Source organism: Girardinichthys multiradiatus, chromosome 18 (genome assembly GCF_021462225.1).
Source record: "Girardinichthys multiradiatus isolate DD_20200921_A chromosome 18, DD_fGirMul_XY1, whole genome shotgun sequence".
Taxonomy (NCBI): domain Eukaryota; kingdom Metazoa; phylum Chordata; class Actinopteri; order Cyprinodontiformes; family Goodeidae; genus Girardinichthys; species Girardinichthys multiradiatus.
Window position 1 is genome coordinate 45,805,758 of NC_061810.1, and position 23,191 is coordinate 45,828,948.

The following is a 23,191-nucleotide window of genomic DNA, read 5'->3' on the forward strand; positions in this document are numbered from 1 at the left end:
TCCAGTTCCAAATAAATTAAATTAACTTAAACACAAATAGAAACCAGTAAAATAAACATTTTCCACAAGCAAACTTGTCAGTATATTTAACCTGAGATCTGACATTGATTATTAATTAATATAAATTGTCTGAAAAGGGGTATGAAGAAGTAAAGCTTATTTTTCATACCCCTTCTCCCCCTAATTGCACTTAAATTAACTTTGAGTAACCTTCCTAATTAACATCTATGTTTTTGATCCAGAATTCACAAACCAAAAACTAATAAATAAATATATATACACAATTATTTATATATATACATATACATACATATACACATATATATATCTACATATATACATACATACACATACACATACACATAAACATACACATACATACATACATACATACACACATACATGCATATATATACATGCATACATACACACACACACATATATACACATACACACATACATATACATATACACATATACATATGTACACATACAGACAAACATGTACCTCCACATATGTACATGTAATTCACACACAGAAACACACCACACATTAGGCCTAAATCCACATTCACATTCTTGTATATCGGCACTTAGAGACCCCCCCCAAATCATCAGAGACACAATCCAACACCACGGCTCCACCACCACCAGCTCCCACCACCAATCCCAATCCCCCACCCCACAGCGCAAAGAGGCAGACAAGATCCCCAGGACCCCCCTGAACTACCAAGCCGTCCACAAGAGTCCCCTGAACCCCGACCTGCCCCCCACCACCACGAGGCACAGAGCGAGGAGCAGCGAGAGAAGCCAGGCTGCAACAACTGCAGCGTCAGGCTGCAGCCACAGAGGACCAGAAGCAGAGAAGAGGGCCCAGCACCCCCATGCAAACACACAGCAGAAACACAGACACGCACACACACACACATACATACCGTGCTCAGATGAGATATCATTCACCTCACCTCTTCATCCCAGTACATCTGCCAGGGGTATGAATAATAATAATAATAATAATTATGGCTTAACTGTACACTTAAAGAATGTTTCAGTTATATTTATATTAAAAGGCATTGTCAGAGGTGTCCATGGTGATTTTGCTATAATTTCTTATTGTGGGAATCATTCTTATCTTAAAGAATACATTCCAGTCAACGGTTGGCTTTTCTACATTTTAATAGGTGTGTGCACAAACACCCCCTCATGTATTGGGAACACAAATGCTGTCAACAGTTAAATATGCATATTTAAATGCTGTCAACAGTTAAATATGCATATTAAATGCTGTCAACAGTTAAATATGCATATTTAAATGCTGTCAACAATTAAATATGCATATTTAAATGCTGTCAACAGTTAAATATGCATATTAAATGCTGTCAACAGTTAAATATGCATATTAAATGCTGTCAACAGTTAAATATGCATATTAAATGCTGTCAACAGTTAAATATGCATATTAAATGCTGTCAACAGTTAAATATGCATATTTAAATGCTGTCAACAGTTAAATATGCATATTTAAATGCTGTCAACAATTAAATATGCATATTTAAATGCTGTCAACAGTTAAATATGCATATTTAAATGCTGTCAACAGTTAAATATGCATATTAAATGCTGTCAACAGTTAAATATGCATATTAAATGCTGTCAACAGTTAAATATGCATATTAAATGCTGTCAACAGTTAAATATGCATATTTAAATGCTGTCAACAATTAAATATGCATATTTAAATGCTGTCAACAGTTAAATATGCATTTAGGGTTGAAATATCAGGGAAAAAACTGAAACTTTGGATCTAGTTGGTTTTGATGAAGAGTCTCACTAACATACTTCAGGAAAACTTAAATTTAATGTCAGTTATTAATGGACTGCACTTTCTAAAAATTGGGCCACTTCACCTTTTTAATGTATTTTATACACTTTTAGTGTCAGTTTTCATCAAAATTCCCTCATGACAGGGCAGCGCATGGTGAAGAGGTAGAATGGGCGGCCCAAAAACAGTAGCTATAAGTCCTTGATGCAGCCGTCCGTCTTTCGATTCTCGACCTTGAGACCTTTGCTGCATGTCTTCCCCCCTTCTCTGTCTGCCAAAGTCCTATCTGAGTGCTGCAAATAAAGGCCACTAGTGCCACATAAACATTAAAAACAAAATACCCTCATGACACTTCTTGCTAATATTTTGCATCCAGATAATAAATACACAATTTAATGTCTAAGGATATCTTCCACTGGAAAATCGAAATGAGAGCCTGCTCCTTGTTGACTTTTTTCTGGAAAACAGCCGCATTACTTTGGAAAAATTGGACTTACTTACGAAGAGCAAGTCCCTTTGGAGTAGGCTGACTTCAGAGAAGAAGCATAAAGGTCGCTGCACGTGCAGCTCAGTTCCTGGCACTGCCTCTCCCTGAAGGGATTCATGCCATCCAAACATTTTTTACCATCCATGCATCTATTCCACCCCACCACCCACTCTGCCTCTGTAGTCAGGGGATTACTGTCAGCCCATGAAGCTGGATTTGGAAAGAAGCAAGCAGGTCCAGACCCGTTTGTAAGTCCCAGACTTAAGGGCAGTGACTACATGGAAAATTAAACACCCTGTACACATGAAAACACTGAACCCACTGACACACTCCAGCACTAAAATGTTTCATATTTAAGTGAGTGAGTGGCATGGAGGTCACCTGTGTTGCTAAGAAGGCCAAGTTGATCCCAGCTATCTTTCGGGTCATGTTACCACTAAATTAGGGTCATTTTTCTTCACACTAGATTCCTGTGTGAAAAATGCTCTTTGTGGGCAGATAAATGGAGACAGATAAAACATTTTCCCCACTTTTCTGACTGACGCGTTGCCAGGTTTAGATTTGTTATTGTTGTGAAAGCCCAGTGTGTGCTGCATCATCTTGACGAGCTGAATGTAATTAGTGTGATAGAATAATTACCAAACCCTAGCAAGGAGGTTTTGATATGAGGTCTGAGCATTACAGCTTTGAAAATGCATGCAAGGCCATATTTCTCTGCTCTGAGAAAAAAAACCTTATGAACGACAAGAGGGTTGTAAATCTTTCATGTTGTTCATCGTGCACTCCCTGAGGGAAGGTAAACGCAAGTTGGCTCGCCCATTCGACCAGTGTTTGTCTCTCAGCAGCTGCTTCCTCCCAGGCCCTGCAGCATTTCATTGGGCCGAAACAAAATGCTGAGCTGACATCTCCTGCGAGATAGAAGCAAGTCCCAGAAAATGTACTCCGTTGGAAGAGAATTAAAAACAACTCTTGTATTTACTAAAAACCAAGAGAAAAGAGTAAAGAGCAGGGGCCTACAGCGGTTTGAGCTCAAGCAGGTGTTCTTTTACTACTAACACAATCCACGTGCCGACTTTATACAACCACATGAGTGACCAGAAAATTATTCTGTTGTTACTTTTCATCACTGTTGACATAATTGGTCCTTTAATTGTAACCACGTGGTGTGTTTCATCTAGCTTTACCTACAAAAACTGAAAGGTTCAGTTCACATAACCCCTGGGTAATTTTTGCCGCGTGTCTCTTTTACACGTCGACTCTGAAACCTGATCAGATTTCGTGTAAGCTGATTCGTCACTCCACTGGTTGTCAAACGCTGTTTCTTATTACACCATGTGTGACATTTGCAATTACAAGTCCACTGATCTTTTGCCTCAACCAGTGATCAAAACTGAAGCAGCGTATGACAGTCTGGTATAATTCCTGACTGTTTAATAACAGACGCTGATGTCCTGCTGCTGCACGGCTTCATAAACACACAGCTGCTCAAATCCATTGTTGTCCCAGGTGCACTGCGCTCAAAAAAATCACACAGACGTCAACAAACAAGCATTTCTGCTCCTAGTAAGACTAGTCACATGGGGAGAAATTTTTAGAAAACTTTTTACTTAACTTTTAATATTTTTGAAAAAAAAACTACACATTCATCATTGGCCCAGAAAAGTTCAAGTAAGCTTTTAGTTTGTGTTTTAAGTAACACTGGATTACTGTGCTGTTTGTATGTATTATATCACAAGAATTTACACTTCATCTAGACAAAGTGCTGAAAATGAAACAAAACCATGCTGAAAGATTATGGAACCGGACCATCTTGGGATGTACACTAGCGGGCACCACAGACTCACTGTTTGTGCTATATCAGCAGGATGTGGCATCACCTTGGGCCTGGATTCTGTTCAGTCATACAGCTGGTGTTTCCTCAAGTTGGCCTAAAGCGGTTGTAACTGGACCTCCAAATCTAGCAGGTGAACACTGGGTCAGAAAAGATCACTGATCCAAGATATAATCAGAGGCCACTGTAGAACCTGGACATGACACAAGTAGCCCTTTGACACGTGATGGGTGTAGCTTTCTTGAAACACTACTTGGTGTCCCAGAAGAGGTGCAGAATGTCGCTGATGTGGTACTCTGCATTCAGAATCTCTACCAGAAGTGACCTGAACCTTTACCCAGACATTGTTGGTCCATTTACCTCCTTGCTGCCTTACATGAACATGATGCTCATTAAATGAGATGTACTGCTAAACATGATATGCCACCTTTTGCCACCAGTACAGGCCTTCTCTTTACTGTCCCACTACAAACATGGCCATCTCTGCTCTGGTGTTGAAGGCAGGGAACCTGAAGTTCGGTTGGTTCCAGGATTTGAGACACAATCTTCTGTGCTTTTGCTTTATTTCCTATATGATTTGTGACAAGCTGCTAAAGAGACTTCTTATGGTATTCTTTCAACAAATGGTTTGTTCCTCTGACTATTACATAAAGGCCAGATTTTTGAAGAGGACAATTAACAGCAGTTGACAGATTCACCCACCTGAGCAGTGGATGTCTGCAGATCCTCCAGAGTTTCCATGAACCTCTTGCTTCTCTGATTAATGCTCTCCCTGGCTGGTCTGTCAGATTAGATCAACGATGATGCCTTTGTAGATTCTTCTTGTGTCAAAATGTTAACGTTTTTGAACATTGAGATTAACAGCACTCTTTTTGATGTTTAATGCTTGGGGTATAATTTTATAACCCAACCCTGCTTCAAACCTTCTTACAACTTTATCTCTAACCAAACAATTATAACTGTCATAGTGTTACGTATGGCTCTGACCCACATGCAGAATCACGCTCAAGGGAAACGGGTACAAGTTTGAAAAAAGGTTTATTTAAGTAGAATGGATCTGTATGGTCTGCAGAAACGACTGTAAGGAAAAACGACAGGTAAGTGGCACAGTAAACGAAACCGGAACTTAAATGTGAAATGTCTCTTACTAGGAGGGAGTAGGCATTCTGCCAGGAGGAGAGGGATTCGGACTGGAGAAGAAGTGAATATGGAGACAATGGCAAGTCCGATGATTTCTTAGTTACTTGGGTTAGAGCTTGGAGTGCAGGCGAAGCGTCAGCGGAGAGGTGGAGGGTGGACAGGTTAGGTTGAATGGTCTCTGGAAAATCCGGGTCCGGAAGCAGCCAGCCGGGGAAGTTCCAGAGTTCGGCGTCAGGTAGGTGTGTGTGGAAGATCCTTCCTGGGGAGATCCTAGGGGCGAGGCTAGTGCGAAACAAAGCCACCGGGGCCAGCCTGGGTAACCTCCAGGTAGTCGCCGGTTCAGTTCACTAAGAAGAACAGAGAACAAGTTAAACGTTGTCAAAGGCAAAGTACACATAAACTTAATTAATACGAGGCTGGCTGAGTAGCTACCACAAAGGCCAATACTCGAGCGACGAGATGCTGGCTGCTTCCTGCTTAAGTACTCCAGGAGTCAATCACCAAGATGGAAAACACCTTTCTCCACCACTGCTGAGCACTAGCGCCTACTAGGAGTCAAAAAACATAGACAAAAACATACAACAGAAACTCCAGCCCGACAATAACAGAGAAAAAAAACCTTAAGACCTCATGTAAAATGTAATTTAAAAACTACCACTTCTGCTGAGGACCCCTATATGTATTCCCATTTAAATTGACTAAAATCACACACAGGCATATCACATCAGGGGTACATGATGAGAATATCATTACTCAGCATTTTGAAGGAAGTTTGCCCTGTTTAACCCTCAGACTTTTAGCTTGGTGTTCTACTGGCTGTGGAAGTGAGAGTGCCTGAGGCCCTCAGAAGGTAGATTGTAGTCATTTATAAGTTTTGTAAGACGTATAAAGAGATCTCAATAGAATGTAAATACAGCCATTCCATTGTATGGAAAATTGTTTACATGTGGTGGACATTCAAAACATATGCAAACATGCCCAGGTCAGGCCATCCAAGCAGGTTCACCCTGAAAGCAGGCCGCAAGATGCTGAAAGAAGCCTCCTAAAATCCTTAAATGTCATTAAAAGATTTACAGCAAGCTCTTGCTACTGTTCATGAAAGTGTGTGCCACTACAATCAGAAAGAGAATCCACAAGTTTAATGTTCATGGGAAGTATTTATTATTTGCACACCAGCACAGAATACAAATTGGGATACATTAATTACTGCATTCTGGGAAAAGAACCTCATACCAACTGTGAAGCACGGAGCTGGAAGTGTCATGGTTTGGGGAGGATTTGTTTCTGCAGCACTTGACCAGCCCAACATCACATAATTCACCAGGAACTCGGTCAAGTAAAAGAAAATATGAGATCATCTGTTAATAAGTTAAAGCTGAAACTGGACGGGAGCCCTGAGCCAAACACACCAGTAAATCCACTGAGGACTACGGTAATCTTAAATAGTAAAACAAGATTATTCTTATTGTTTAAGCGCATTTTAATCACTTCCTATTCCTGAAATAAATATATAATAAGATTATATACCAATGTATAAACATTTCTGAGCAAAGAAGTGATAATGTATGCAGTGCCCTACTTTTTCCACAACCGTGCATACATTCCTATGTGTAATCAGTTAGAATATTGGAAGTGCACACGGTTCTACATTTCTGAGCTGCTGATTTCTCACACAGATTTTGTTCAGATGACAAAGTTACAGGGGTTGGACAATGAAATTGAAATACTTGTCATCTTAGTGTGGGAGGTTTCATGGCTAAATTGGACCCGCCTGGTAGCCAGTCTTCATTGATTGCACATTGCACCACTAAGAGCAGAGTGTGAAGGTTCAATTAGCAGGGTAAGTGCACAGTTTTGCTCAAAATATTGAAATGCACACAACATTATGGGTGACATACCAGAGTTCAAAGCAGGACAAATTGTTGGTGTACGTCTTGCTGGCGCATCTGTGACCAAGACAGCAAGTCTTTGTGATGTATCAAGAGCCACGGTATCCAGGGTAATGTCAGCATACCACCAAGAAGGACAAACCACATCCAACAGGATTAACTGTGGACGCAAGAGGAAGCTGTCTGAAAGGGATGTGCGGGTGCTAACCCAGATTGTATCCAAAAAAGAGCGCAAATCTTGGACTGTGGACAATGTGAAACATCTATTGTTCTCTGATGAATCCACCTTTACTGTTTTCCCCACATCCGGGAGAGTTACGGTGTGGAGAAGCCCCAAAGAAGCGTACCACCCAGACTGTTGCATGCCCAGAGTGAAGCATGGGGGTGGATCAGTGATGGTTTGGGTTGCCATATCATGGCATTCCCTTGGCCCAATACTTGTGCTAGATGGGTGCATCACTGCCAAGGACTACCGAACCATTCTTGAGGACCATGTGCATCCAATGGTTCAAACATTGTATCCTGAAGGCGGTGCCGTGTATCAGGATGACAATGCACCAATACACACAGCAAGACTGGTGAAAGATTGGTTTGATGAACATGAAAGTGAAGTTGAACATCTCCCATGGCCTGCACAGTCACCAGATCTAAATATTATTGAGCCACTTTGGGGTGTTTTGGAGGAGCGAGGCCACTATCCTGCAAGAAGAATGGCTTAAAATCCCTCTGACCACTGTGCAGAACTTGTATATGTCATTCCTAAGACGAATTGACACTGTATTGACCGCAAAAGGAGGCCCTACACCATACTATTAAATTATTGTGGTCTAAAACCAGGTGTTTCAGTTTCATTGTCCAACCCCTGTATGTCAGATGTCCTACTTTGGCCCCAATAGAGTTGTTAACTCATACCATAACCCACACCATAATTCTTCAGTGATGTCATAATCTGATTTTGGCTGTGGTCCATCACTGTTAACCCTATCAAAGTGCTGTGAATGCACTCTCTTACAGTAAGCTTTATTGTTTAGTCCTTGCTTTTCATGCTAATGAAGACAAATACGTTAATATATTCAACTAGCATGACTGCTCTTTTATCGGATCTTTTTGTTATACTTGTTTCTGAAATTTCTTGTTTTCTGTATTTGAACTTGTTGCAGTGGGTGGCATTCCTCTTTAGATTATTGTCTTCCTGAGCATGATCCTCCAACATAAACGGCCTAAGCTTTTGTGTGCTCATCTAACCATTTCCAGTACCAGCTTAATCACTGCAGAATCACCGGGTGAAGGACATGGCTGATACCTTTCTGAAGTGGTCGAACGGGGGAGACAGTTCACCACACTGTAACAAAAAGACATAGAACCATGCATGTGCACGCTCTCAAATCTAAACTTTGGGAGGAAGCTTGACTAAATGACAAAACATTCATGGCCAGGATCAGAACACAAAACATTCTTGCTGTAAAGCAACAGTGCTAACTACTTACCCTGCTAACTACCACTGTGCTTCTGTGCTAAAATCCTAGCTTTCAAAAATTACAACTTAACACATCATAAAATGTATCGCAGTTTTTGCACAACCAGCACCAAACATTGCTTGATGGCCTCAAACCACTGTTTGATTTAATACATAATAGTCCATTCTTAACCCTTGCTAAACATATAATTTATGTTTATTGAATTTACATATCTTCAGAGGCAGTTGAGGGGGTGAAGGAACATATTTTATTTATTTGTGTTGAATTTTCTAAGTTATTTCTTGTGTTATCCTCCTTGTGAATTTGGTTTGGATTCATATGTTGGTTTAGTAAGATAATTTTATGTCTTGTTTAGTTCCCTATGTCTGTGTTTATTAGCCACCTTTTCTCAGTTCACTTCTCAGGTTTTTTCTGAGCTACATTATGCTGCTTAGTCACACCTGGTTCTCATGCCACTCATCAACCCCCCAGTAGTTAAACGTCTGGTAGTTTCCCCACCTCCTGGCTAGATTCTCCATTTTCAGTTTCTTCCATGCCAGTTTCTTTGTACCTAAGTTACTTAGCTTTTCCAGACAGCTCTTTACCTGTTCCTCTTTTTCTAGCTCCTCTAAGTTATTTTCAATAATATTGGGTCCTGATCATCTCACAATTGGCAAAAAACAACTTGATGATCACAGAAGCTTTTGAGAAAATATTTTGTGGACATTTAAAACAAAAGCTGAACTTTTTTGAGAACGTCAGCATCCCATATTAGCTGCGTTCTTTCAGAAAAATAACATCCTACTGGCAGTGAAACACGGTGATGGAGCTGTGATGGTCTGGGGCTGCTTTGCAGTTTAAGGATCTAGCTGACTAGCTGTAATTGATGGAGCCATGAATTCTGCTCTGTCCTGCCATCAGGTCATTACCTTGAACTCAACCACACTTGAGTTATGCTGTAGAACGATGATCTAAATCACACCGGTAAATTAATGGCAAAAACGTAAGGTGGTGGTAGTGGCCTAGTCAAAGTGGCTCAGTTAGAAATCTGCAAAGAAGAGTGGACCAAGATTCTTTTACAGAAATATATTAAAGAATTATTGCCAGTTTTTAGCAAACACTTGATGGCATCTGTTGCCAACAAGGGTGGCGCAACCAGTTAATTGTGAATAGGAGTCAATTACGTTTTCATATAGGGCCAGGTTGAGTTGGATAGTTTTTGTTCCTATTACAACTGCCCGAACCACAACATTTATTGTTTTTCTAAATCTGGCACCCCAATGTGGCCTTGGCAACTTCTGCTAACTGGCTATTGACAAAATATCTCCTGGATGTTATATAAACACGACGCTCTTCCCCAGTACTCCCCTACCAGCTGTGTGCTGACAGGACTATGCGGCCGATTGATAAAACTTCCACCTCTCTTCTCAAGGGCAATGGTGCTTCTATCAGTGTTGACAGTCTAATTCTTGGAAACACTCAGACTTATATATATTCACACCCTCAAGATTCCACCGTACCCTTGCTGAATCTTTACTTATGTGTGTGTTGCTTACCCCTGCTGAGTTTTTTTTTGTACTGTTTCAGACTCTATTCTGCTAAGAATAGAGTCTGAAACAGTACAAGTCCAAGTTACTAATAATGTTTGGAACAAACATTATTAGTAACTTGGACCCCTACACCAATGACCCAGCTTTCTTAAGTAGATTACTTAGTTCAACTTCAGCACCAGTAAAAGCAATATATTATTAGCACCTGAAAATGTGAATTAAACTGTTTTGACTCAGCTTCACTAGTTAGAATTCAGTGGAATGATGAGACTTCTTAGCACAAGATGCTTTCCCCTACATAGAGGACTTAATGATATAATTACCTCTTTAGAAAGATTGGTTTAGAACCAGCTCTTACCAGTAAAACCCAAAGGATTATTAATGTTATCTGTATCATTGTAATATTGATCAGAGATTTTTAGATTTCTCAGAAGGATTCGTAGATTTTTAGATTTCTTAGCATTTGATTTGTTTTTCTGTGTTCTTTGTGATTGTATTGTAATTGTATGTACAGCGCTTTGAGTGTCTCGTTACTGAAAAGCGCTATATAAATAAACTTACCTTACCTTATTAAAAATAAAAAATTATTTTATGAAAACTGCTTTTTGTATTTACCGAGGTTATCTTTCGGTGGTTTTAGAATAAGTTTGATGATCTGAAACATTAAAGTTTGGCAAGAAACAAAAACAGAGGAAATCTGTAATGGGGACAGTTATTTTTTCACAGAAATGTATTATTACCTGCACAGCTTTGCTGCCATCCCACACCTGCAGGTTAAACTCAGATGCTTATCACAATCTGAGCCAGCCAGGTGTATGTCTTCCTTTGTCTCCTTTCTTCTTGCTCCCATGTTTTTGTTACCCCGCCAACTCTTTGAAGATTTTCTGATTATTTTAGGTATCATCCTGACATATGCATGTTATATGATAGGGGAAGAAGACGCAATTATGCATATGACAGATTCACAGTTTTAATTGCTGTATTTGTTATTTAAATATTCCAGGGAAAAGCATGTCCAAAGTGAAATTTAATGGGGGAAAAGCTGTTCCCAAATGTGAATTGTTCATTTCCCTTTTCCCAGGTGGTGGTTGTGGTCTTTTGTCATGGAAATAACCAGTAGCCAACATCATAGCTTAAAAAAGTTTAGGATCAAAGATGGAGGGGAAACTTAAAAAGCTCTTCAAAGTAAAAACTACAAAGAGAAAGTATGATGCACCATGTGAGTGTCTTACTGTGGTTAAAAAGCATGCTGCCTGACTCATTTTTTGGCCCTCACTAAGAAATGGTTTCTAAAAAAGGAAAGGTACCAATTAAACCTCAGGACTGGCTCCTTCTCACGATAAGGCCCCACTGTTTCCTTCCTTCTGCGACTTTCTCCATATCCCTGGACCCAGAGGAACAGATCCGTCCCAATAAACAGCCCCCTCTGCAATAAACAGAGGACTCTGGCTCTGAACACACAACAATGTAATTGTGGGGTACTTACCCTAAGGCAAATATGCCTCTAAATAATTATTTAATTTGAGAACACCAACAGTGGAATTTACACCAGTTGGAAATGATGATGGTTAAAAGTAGTGCTGCAAAAATGTGTCTCTTATTTTCACTGTTAATTCAGTTATATAAGCATCTATAACCAGGGAACTGAACTAGAAACACTATCAAGAATGTTTTAGTGTTTTGTGTCCACAGTGAAAACAACATGCTCATTTTACATCACTGTAACTTGTAAAAAGTAAAGCCAAGAAAAGCTGTTTTGTATGGCAGAAAATGTTTTGCTGCCAAGTAGAACACAAACACGGGGGAGTTACAAACTTACAACACAAGGAGAACATTAGGTGTAACACGGGCACAATAACAGCAGGACAATAGGGAGGATAACGGAGCACCATGCTGACACCAAGGTAGTAATGAGCAGTCCAATAAGAGGATCCAGTGAAGGGCAATAACCAGCAGTGAACGTAAATACTGATGGAAGTGTGGAGAAGACATAGGATTCCAGTGTGTTAATCAGGAGATAATGTGGAGCAGCTGAGGCAGACAGTAAGGAGGGAGACTGGGGGAGCTAAGACACTAGAAAACATTTCACCAGGGGGAGAAAAACAAATACAGACCTAAAGGAATAAACTGATATACACAGGGAATGGCACAGTTAGTAAGAAACTAAACCTAAACAAATTAACCAAAATGGCAAGACCTTTCTAAAAACACACACACACATATATATATATATATATATATATATATATATATATATATATATAATATAAAAGAAATGGTGAAAACACCTAAGGATCAAGACGTTTTGATTTGGGATCACTTCCACTTACTCTAGCAAGAAGATAAAAAAAAAAAATCACCAACCTAAGTTTTATAAAACCTAGAGAAGGGTTAAGGGCTTTAACCTTTTACTTTTCTTTAACATTGAAGGCACTCCTGGGTCAGTGCTTTTGGTGGTTTTTGTGTGTGTGTGTGTGTGTGTGTGTGTGTGTGTGTGTGTGTGTGTGTGTGTGTGTGTGTGTGTGTGTGTGTGTGTGTGTGTGTGTGTGTGTGTGTGTGTGTGTTTCTGTGTATGCTCTGTCTTCTCAAATCCCCAGTCGGTCGTGGCAGATGGCCGCTCACACTGAATCTGGTTTGGGGACCAATGGATTTCGTCTCTTCTTTTTGCATATGACGTGGTCCTGCTTGCCCCCTCTAGCCAAGACCTACAGCATGCATTGGGGTGGTTCGCAGCCGAGTGTGAAGCGGCTGGGATGAAGATCAGCTCCTCCAAGTCCGAGTCCATGGTTATTGATCGGAAAAGGGTGGCCTGTCCTCTTCAGGTTGGAGGGGGGTTCCTGCCTCAAGTGGTAGATTCAATTATCTTGGATCTTGTTCACGAGTGAGGGGAGAATGAAGTGGAAGATCGACAGACAGATTGTTGTGGCTGCTGCAGTAATGGGGACACTGTACCGGTCCATTGTGATGAAGAGAGAGCTGAGCAAAGCTCTCAATTTACCGGTCGGTCTACGTTCCTACCCTCACCTTTGGCCATGAACTTTAGGTCATGACTGACAGAACTAGATCCCGGATACAAGTGGTTAAAATGAGCTTCCTCCGTAGGATGGCCGGGCACTCCCTTAGAGATGGGGTAAGGAGATCGGCCATCTGGGAGGTGCTCGGAGTAGAGCCGCTGCTCCTCCACATCGAGAGGAGCCAGTTGAGGTGGCTCGGGCATCTATACCGGATTCCTCCTGGACGCCTTCCTCGGGAGGTATTCCGGGCACGTCCCACCAGGAGGAGGCCCAGGGAATGGCCCAGGACACGCTGGAGGGACTGCGTCTCTTGGCTGGCCTGGGAATGCCTTGGGCTCCCACCAGAGGAGCTGGGGTAGGTATCTGGGGAGAGGGACGTCTGGGTGTCTCTGAGTCTGCAGCCCCCGCAATCCGGTCCCGGATAAAGCAGAGGACGGCGAGAATGGGTACAAATTAAATTCAATTAATTACATTTTCATTGAATAATCAAACCTAGCAATAGCTTTGTTTGTATTTTGGTAACTTGGAAAGTCTCTTCCTTTTTAGAGTTTGTTGTACACTCTGGTACAAGAACAGTGGATTCTTTAGCAGACTGAAGGAGTTTCAGGTAAGATGTTCAAAGAGCAGACCAAGGAGTTGTCGATGGACAAAGAAGACACTTTAATGGAAATATAAGGTGAGTAATTTGCAACCACTGACAAGAATCTGGCAACTGAAGTGAATTTCTACTGGTGCTTTTAAGCAGGTTGTTTCATATCTTGTAAAGTAGAAGAACACAACAGAAAGAAGTCAGAAACAAAGTAAGGTGGATTTAATAAAGAAAGAAATGACAGCTTAAAAACAGAACCACAATGGAAATCCTAGTAGGACTGAGGAGCCATGAGTTACAACAGGACTACGAATGAAGAAATCAGTAAGGTAACAACAGAAGAAATCAACAAGGAGTGGTTGAAAACAAATAACTTAAATTTTGGGACAGCGATTCCTGGATTAGGTAACAGGTGAGGTTTTTTAACAGAATGCACTGCGGCTGTGTGGCGAGCTTGACTGGAAGAACTGAGAACAAACAACAGTGATACAAGAACTCCAAAATGACTAACTAAACTCAGTTTATAGGATCAAGACAGTCAGGCTTAATGAGCGGATTACCAGCAGGTTTTTGGATGAATGCAGCAGGAGCAGCTTCAAAAAACCAGAGTAATGTAATGTAAAAGACAACTTAAGGTTATTTTTGTTTGCAGATGTGAGAGCCTCCTGAGTAACTTTAGTTTTTTCTTTAGAGGGTGTATCTAAGTGTTTTACTTGATGGTCATGATTTGGTACACACCAAAGACTCTTCTGCTGGCTGGGTTGTATCAATGCATGCATAGCTTCTCTGCAACTCCAGATACCAATCTAGTGTAACAGTCCTCTGTTAAAGCAGAGCGCACCAAAGACTAATGGCCAATTGGTTTCACATAACAAGAACATGGTACCTGTCACACCATAGAAACTGTTTATGAATACAGATGCTAATCTATGCTACAAATCTTGATCTACAGAATTTGAAAGAGCAGCTTCCACTGTCTGAGTCCCTGACACTAACATCCCCATCACACTACAGCTTATCTGCCTTGCATTTCAGTGGTGTATGAAGATACACCACCAGCAGCAGTTTTCTCATCCCCAGCTGAAGTAACGGGCAAGGCAAGGCAAGTTTTCTTGTATTGCAAATTTCATCAACAAGATAATTGCTTTACATAATGAAAAATAGTACACTGTAGCAGCAGCTACAGAACTACAAACCTCAGCCTTGCCTACAGCCTCTTTAGCCCCAGAGTCACCTCTGGAGCTGCATATGCTCACAACATAACCCACTCAGTTGAGGGTCACTGCTCAGTGGCACTGAGCAGTGAGTGATGCAACATATCTTGGGCATGATATCTAAATGAAATAATTGATTGTCTAGCTGAAATGGTCTGCACTTCAATAACTAGTGAAGTTACCCAAAGTGAGGCTTTCAGCATTTTGGTTGATGAGACTAAAGACCTAAGCAAAAAAGAACAGATGTCCTTTGTAATAAGATACTATTACAATGGGTCAGTATGTGAGAGCTTCCTTGCCTTTGAGGCAGCACAGCGCCTCGATGCTGCATCACTTTCACAGAAAATAATTCAATGTTGCAGAAGCATGGCCTTGACTGCAAAAACCACCTTGTAGGGCAAGCATATGACGGAGCCTCAGTCATGAGTGGGAAAAATACAGGTGTGCAAGAACGCATGAAATCAGAGGCCCGATTAGCTTTTTATGTGCACTGCAATGCACATTGTTTAAATTTAGTATTAGTTGACAGTGTGAAATGCATCCCTGAAGCTAATTGCTTCTTTTCTCTTTTGCAGAAACTCTATGTCTTTGTGTCAGGGTCATATGTGCACCAAAGATGGCTTGAGGTACAGAGAGAGATCTTTCAGGGGGCCCCAAGAGAGTTACAAAGACTGATAGATCCACGGTGGGCATTTAGGTATAATGCTTGCAAGACAGTGAGAGACATGTTGACTCTCTTGTTGACACATTGGAGAGTTACAGAGAAGGCTCTCTCTTTAATGACATCTGGGACAATACTGTAACTCTGATAGAGCAATGCAACATCAGTGCCACACCTCCAGGCTGTCAGGTTAGACCAAGCTGGTTGTTTTAGGGGCATTACTTGTTCACTCCAATAGTTCAAAGACAAGTCAACACAGAGAAGGAGTCCTTTCAGGCAGGTCTATTCGTTCCAGTCCAGTTATTGATTTGTTTCTCTCTGAGGTGAAGAGAAGATTTTCTAAAGAAAATTGTATCATAATGAAAGGGATACAGGCATTAAATCCGTGCAGCGCCACATTTGGTGAGAAAGATGTAGTGTTGCCATTTGCATCACAATACAACTGCAATACTGAGGATTTACAATATGAGATCCCCCAGCTTACGCGCATTCTTGAGAGGAAGCAAAGTAGTGGTCAGGAAACACAAAAGGCATTAATAGGGCTCACTGTCTTTCTGGAGCCATATAAGGAGGTCTTCCACCAAATGTTTAAAGTGTGCAAAATTGCACTTGCGTTACCTGTGAGCACTGCAACCTGTGAGCGGAGTTTTTCTATGCTAAAATTAATCAAAACTGCCTTGAGAAGTACCATGACTGATGAGCGTTTAAGCAATTTGGGTGTGCTGAGTGTAGAATCAAGAAGGGCTAGGGCCATAAATCTTGATGACTTAGTGGATGTGTTTGCCAAAAAACATAGCAACAGGCGAATAAAGCTGTTCTGAAGCCTGGTGATCAGAATTAGACTATTGATCCCTGTTGGGAAATTCCTGTTACGTAAAGTAAAGATATGACTGTTTCTGTCTTTGCTTTTATTTGTATCTGCCAGTATCTGCTTTCCTCCAGTAATTGTTTTGTTCACAATAAATGTACTAATTATTCCTAATATAATTACACAATAAAACGGAATCGTTGTGCAATTCAAAATGTTAACATTACTGTTATTAGTCAATGCACATTAGATCATTAGTAATATTACATATAACACAATAAACCAAAGTATATCAGTAGGTGTTTCCTTAAGTCTTTCTGATTTGCTACAGGCAAGGTTTACTACAACAGTAGAATAAAATCCTGATATTATGGCTTTCAGTGTCAGTGTGCCACCCCAAGAAGTTAAGTGGCCCCATCTGGCCACCCCTATGAAAAATTTCAGGAGGCGCCACTGCTCAGTGCTGGTTGGTTTCCTCTGCTCCCTTGGTACCAGTGCAGCTCAAGTAGGACTTGTCTGGGGTTTCTACAACACCTATTCCAGTGCTTAACTGGTGCCAGTGCTTACTTAGAACTGATTTACTTGTGTTTGCACTGGCTCATACTCTAGCTCTATCCTCGGGAAACTGAGGCCAACATAGCACATCATCATCATCCTCTTCTGTTCTTTCTCCTGCATCAGTATCTCCACTGTTAGCTCTAGCATCGTCTCCTGTGCTATCTCCAGTATTATCAACGTGCTCTCTTGCGCTGTCCACAGCAATTGTTTTACCATTATTATCCTCTACTGCATAGTCAAGCAACACCCTCAGGGCTCCTTCATTGCCTCCTACATCTCTCTGCAGTTTCAACACCAGCCTCCAGTGCTCCTCTGCTGCTGGCCTCTATAGCTTATTCATCACCATCCTCTGAGATTTCTTCCCTGATCTTCAGAGGCCTGCGATTTGCTTGCCAGAACTTGTTGTCTCTTCCAGTTGACCTAGGGAATTCTGCTTTGTTCCTCAAGTTAGCTTTTCTTGGACTCTCTTTGGGGCGTCTGGAGGCTGCCCTTGAGGGGAGGGTTCTGTCATGGTCCATGGGTATTTGTTGTTATTAATTTTTTTTATATTTTTGGTTGTTGATTATTGTCACTATTGGTGTTCTGTACAACTTTCTGACTTGTTTTTTTTTTTTTTTAGTTCTTACTTGTGTTGTTCTCTTTGTGTATTGGTTTGGATTCTGCTTTTTTAAATAATCCGTGTTTTTTGGCTCAGTAAGATCCTTTTGTGTCCTATTTTATGCCCTGTGCTCATTTCAGTGGTAGTGACTTTCCTTGCCTCTGCATTCTACCAATACTAATTAATTTATCACTTACCCACCTGCCCAGTGGATTAAAAGCCAGTCATTTTCATTTGCTACCTGCCAGATTCTTCCATTTTCCATCACCCATAATCTTGAATCCAGTTCTTCTTCTGTCTGTTCTGTGGTTTTCTCAGTCTTCATTTAATAAATATTTATCCATTACATAAGACAGCCAACTGGACTGCAGTCTCATGTAGTGGGTCCACCTGAACTACAACTTCTAACAACCAGTAGGAGTGGGGTTGGGATAGCAGAGCAACTAAAAAAAGACAAATTTCAATTTATGCTAGATTAGATGGGCAGAATTTGCACACAAAAAAAAGAAGAAAATAGCAAAAAGTGTCAACCTTCTGTGGACCTAGCAACCACATTGTGACAAAAACTAGTTTAAAATCAATCACACCTTCATTCAGACAAACATTAACACGCAATAAAACCCACTAAAACAAAGCAAGGACAAGTCTGCAGATTTTAATCAAAACATGTCACACACTGTCACAAGTCATACCCTTGCATTAAATGTTGATGGTAGACAGACAGAATTATTACTTTTAACACACAGCACAGCCCTGTGGTTGTTTCACATGATATGCTGACACCTAATATTCAGGTTATAGGGGTGTGAGGTAGCTTGGGGTCTGTTTTGCATTAGTCAGCCATCATCTGTGGCCTCCCCTGTTAGCAGTGCTCCCTGCTGTATTGATGGGTGAAAGGGTTATGACAGCAGAGAGAAAGCCTCTCCTCCCCTGCCTTCATTCAAAGGGACATTAGGGTCAGCACAAACCCCCCAACCCCTCCTTTCTCCCTCCACTTGCTGAATTCCCCAATGAGCAACACATTGCTCCCTCCCAGTCCTATTTATGACATTCATTCTTTGAAGATGCATGTGAGTGTTTGTGTACGTGCATGGCTGCATGAGTGTGTGTGTTAGCTTTGAACAAAATTAATGCACAGAGGTTTCAGCATGAGCATCTCCTGTGATCGTGTACACCTGTGTGAGTATGATAAGGATACACAGCTGTATGACAGCTGTTTCTCGCTTTGTAAAATCAAGGCTATTTGAGTTACAAAGAGAGAGAGAGAGTTTATGAGAGCAAAGGGTGGAGGAGAAAGCTGTGACTCATCCCCAAACTTGGGATGCACTCCTAAAAAATTACAGAGAAAGGAGACGAAAGGGTGTTGAGACAAAGAAAAAAAAAGTTTTCTTTGTAATTAAAGCTGACCGAAAGACGAGGGTGGGGGTGTTAGGGAGTTGGAGTGGTGGCAGAGGTCAAAGCCAGCTGAGTCATTCTTTTACACCCATTTCCTGTGATTTGGGCAAATTGGGTGAAGTTATGGGTTTGGCTAATGCAGTCCTTCCTTGGTCTCAATGCTCTCTAATGCACACTTACAAGCAGCATTGTACACCATTCTTAGAACTTGCAGAGGCACATGTTTGCAGTAGGCATATACACACACGTCTATATGCATACGTACAGAAAAAAAACTCGTCAGATTTCAAATTAAACAAAAACAACAGAGAATAGATCAGTGATTACTATTATTTAAATCAATGTAGGAATTATTTATCAATGAATGTTGAAAACATTTTGAGTCTGAACCCACATTATTTTGACAAAAATAACCAGCAGCACAAGAAAATGTGGACTGTTTTACCCCTTGTAGTGAGTAGAGATATAATATATATAATATATAATATATATAACGCTGGGACTAGCGACCAAGCAATCTATGGTTAGCATTACAAGTCAACAACAACGTAATTCTTTCAATTCTATGAACTTATTCAGAAATTCTTGCTACGAATCAGAAAAAGGCGGACCCAAGATTCAGCCAGACACAGTACTGAAAGTTTAAAAGGTTTATTCAGCCACAGGAAAACGTCACACAGGTAACACTCCTCACAGCTTCCAGGAATCACTGCTTTTGTCTTGAGTGGAACTTGAAACCCAGAAGGGAAACCTCAGTGGGCGGCAGGCGGTGATCTCCACAGCACAGGTAAGAAGTGACTCCAGGCTGAATAATCCGAGGGCTAGGCTGGCTCAATAATCCAAGGACAGAAACAGGGTCAACGATTGGAACAAGAGGCGTCAGGTAAGGGGCAAGCAGAGGCATAAACCAGATGCAGGAAACAAGGTCGACAACCAAAATCCAAATAGTCCGACAGGGAGCAGGCAGAGGCATAAATCCAAAAGGCAAGGCAAGGTCAAGAACAATGATCAGACAGGAAGGAACGCTGGATATCTACTCACACAATGGCTTTCAAAAATCTGGCACCGTCTGCTTGTCAGAGTCAGCATATATCAGGGAAGACCAGGTGCTTGGCATTCCACAGATTGCACTACACTGCAGCAGCAACCAGGTGCATCTAATCTGCTGATTGCAGCCAGGGAGACAGGGTAGAGCAGAGGTGCCAGAATCATAACAGTACCCCCCCTCTAAGGTCCGGCTCCTGACGGACCACGAGGCTGATCAGGATGGAGACGATGAAACTCACGAATTAGGTCCTTATCAATGATGAACCTCGTAGGAATCCAAGTCCGTTCCTCGGGCCCATAGCCCTCCCAGTCTACCAGGTATTGCATTCCACGTCCTCTTCGCCTGGACCTGAGAATGCGCCGGACCGAGAACACTGGACCACCATCAATGACCCGGGTGGGTTGAGGGTGCCCGGAGGTGTGTGCCAAGTCGGGGCTCCACGAAGGGCTTGACCTGAGAAACGTGAAACGTAGGGTGAATCCTCATGGAGTTGGGTAATCTCAGTCGTACAGAGACAGGGTTGATGATCTTGGAGATTGGGAAAGGTCCAACAAATCGGGGTGCCAATTTCCGGGATTCTACCCTTAATGGGAGGTCCTTGGCGGAGAGCCAAACTTTCTGTTCCACCAGGGTACTTAGGGGCAGGGATCCGTTTCCGGTTGGCCGTTCTTGACTGAACCAGTAACATTCTGATCATCGACCTCCTGGCCTTTCTCCATATTCTTTGGCACCTTAGGGCAGCCGCTTGGGCGGACGGAACACTAGCTTCTCTCTCCTGAACTGAAAACATGGGTGGCTGGAAACCAAACACAACATGAAAAGGAGACAAACCAGTGGCACTTGATTGCATAGAATTCATGGTGCATTCAACCAAGGGCACCAGATGAACCATCTTAGAAAATCTGTCAATTATGGTTAGTAGTACAGAGTGACCATTAGAAACCGGTAGACCTGTCACAAAATCCATCGCAATGTGCGACCATGGGTGAGGGGGAATGGGCAATGGGTGCAACAACCCTGCAGGGGGGCGACGAGAAGTCTTGGCTCGACAACATTGAGTACATTCAGAAACAAAGTCTTTGACATCCTTGACCAACGATGACCACCAAAACTGAGACTGAACTGTCTGAATCGTTCTGCTGATTCTAGGATGACAAACGAGGCGAGAGCAATGACAAGACTCCAATAACTTTGGCACAAGGCGTTCAGGAACAAAACAGCGGTCCAGTGGACATGATGGTGGGATAGGCAGATCCCTAATGGCCTCCTGGACCTCTCTTTCCACCTCAACTCGGGATACAGACAACCTGACGGTTTCAGGAAGGATAAACTCCTCTTCACCCGCAGACTGAGATTTTGCGGGCTCTTGAATTCGGGATAGGGCGTCAGGTTTGCCATTTTTACTCCCTGGCCTGTAAGACAGGGAGAAATTAAAATGACCAAAATACAGAGCTCACCTTGCCTGCCTGGGGTTCAGCCGTTTTGCTGATTTCAGGTACTCCAAGTTCTTATGGTCAGTCCACACCATAAACGGCTCCTTAGTCCCCTCCAGCCAATGTCTCCACTCTGTCAATGCCAGCTTGACAGCCAACAACTCTCTGTTTCCCACGTCATAATTCCGCTCAGCCTGAGACAGAGTCCTTGAGAAAAAGGCACATGGGTGAACACGATCATCCTCGCCTCTTTGGCTTAATACGGCTCCGACCCCAGTGCTTGAGGCATCCACCTCCACGATAAACTGTCTCTCTGGGTCAGGAGACTGTAACACTGGAGCTGACGTGAAGAGCTCCTTCAACTTATTGAAGGCCTTCTCTGCATCCTTATTCCACAAAAATTTTGTCTTGGAAGAGGTAAGAGCGTTCAGGGGAGTAGTAACCAGACTGTAATTTCTAATAAACCTTCTATAGAAGTTTGCAAAGCCCAGAAATCTATGAAGTTGCTTGTGATCAGTTGGAACAGGCCATTCCAAAACGGCCTTTACTTTGGAGGGATCGACAAGCACTTGATCTGGGGAAATGATGAAGCCTAAAAAGGAAGTGGTAGTTATGTGAAACTCACATTTTTCTGCCTTGACGAACAACTGGTTTTGGAGAAGACGCAGGAGAACAGCTCTGACATGTTTTCTGTGGGTTTCCAGATCTTGAGAATAAATCAGTATGTCATCAAGATAAACAAATACGAATTGACCCACCATGTCTCTTAGAACGTCATTGACCAATGACTGAAAAACTGCAGGAGTAAGTCCAAATGGCATGACCTTGTATTCATAATGGCCTGTAGGCATGTTGAAAACCGTTTTCCACTCATCTCCTTCTCTGATTCGGACAAGATGATATGCATTCCAGGGTAGAGCAGACGTGCCAGAATCATAACAATTCTATTCAACTGAGATTGTATCTTAGTATGTGTGTCAGGGATTCCATGAGATTTAAACTGTCAAAGGTGCAAATAAATATCATTTCTTACAACGTTGACTGGATATTTTATGCATGGCATGTTTGCTGTGAAAACTTTACACCTTTTACTTGAAAGTGAAACCTTTTGCTCACTTGTAACCAATTTTGAATATCTTTTGTATTTTGTAACTATTGTCATTTCTATTATAATAAAAAGCAAAACCTGACAAGCATGCAGACATTTAAACAAGTTCAACAGAGTTAGAAGACAAATTTGATAAAATCCAATCATGCGTTGCTCACCAGCCAGGACATAGATTTTTGGGATAAATCTACACAATTCCTGACATCAAAATACATAAAAAAAACGTTGACTGTTTTAACTTGAGCTTAAATTTTTAAAAACAGCACATTCTGATGGAGAAAATGATTTGATGTTGTTTGATGCAAGTGAAATTAACTTTTGATTTATCATGGATAATTCTCGTTTCTTTTGCTAGGCTTGTTTCTCTGTTTCCATGGTAACATGGAGGTCTTGGTCAGACATGAGATGTTCCCAGGAGTTCGGAGCAGTTAAATACAGGAAGTGCTAATAAACCCATACCAACAGCTACTACTAAAACGGTGATAACTTGATCTAAATGTTTTTGTATTTGCTTTTGCGTTTTGATCTCATTTTGTGTTTAGGTTTATGCAATTTTTTTTGTCTTCTTTCATAATTGTCTTGTTGTTTG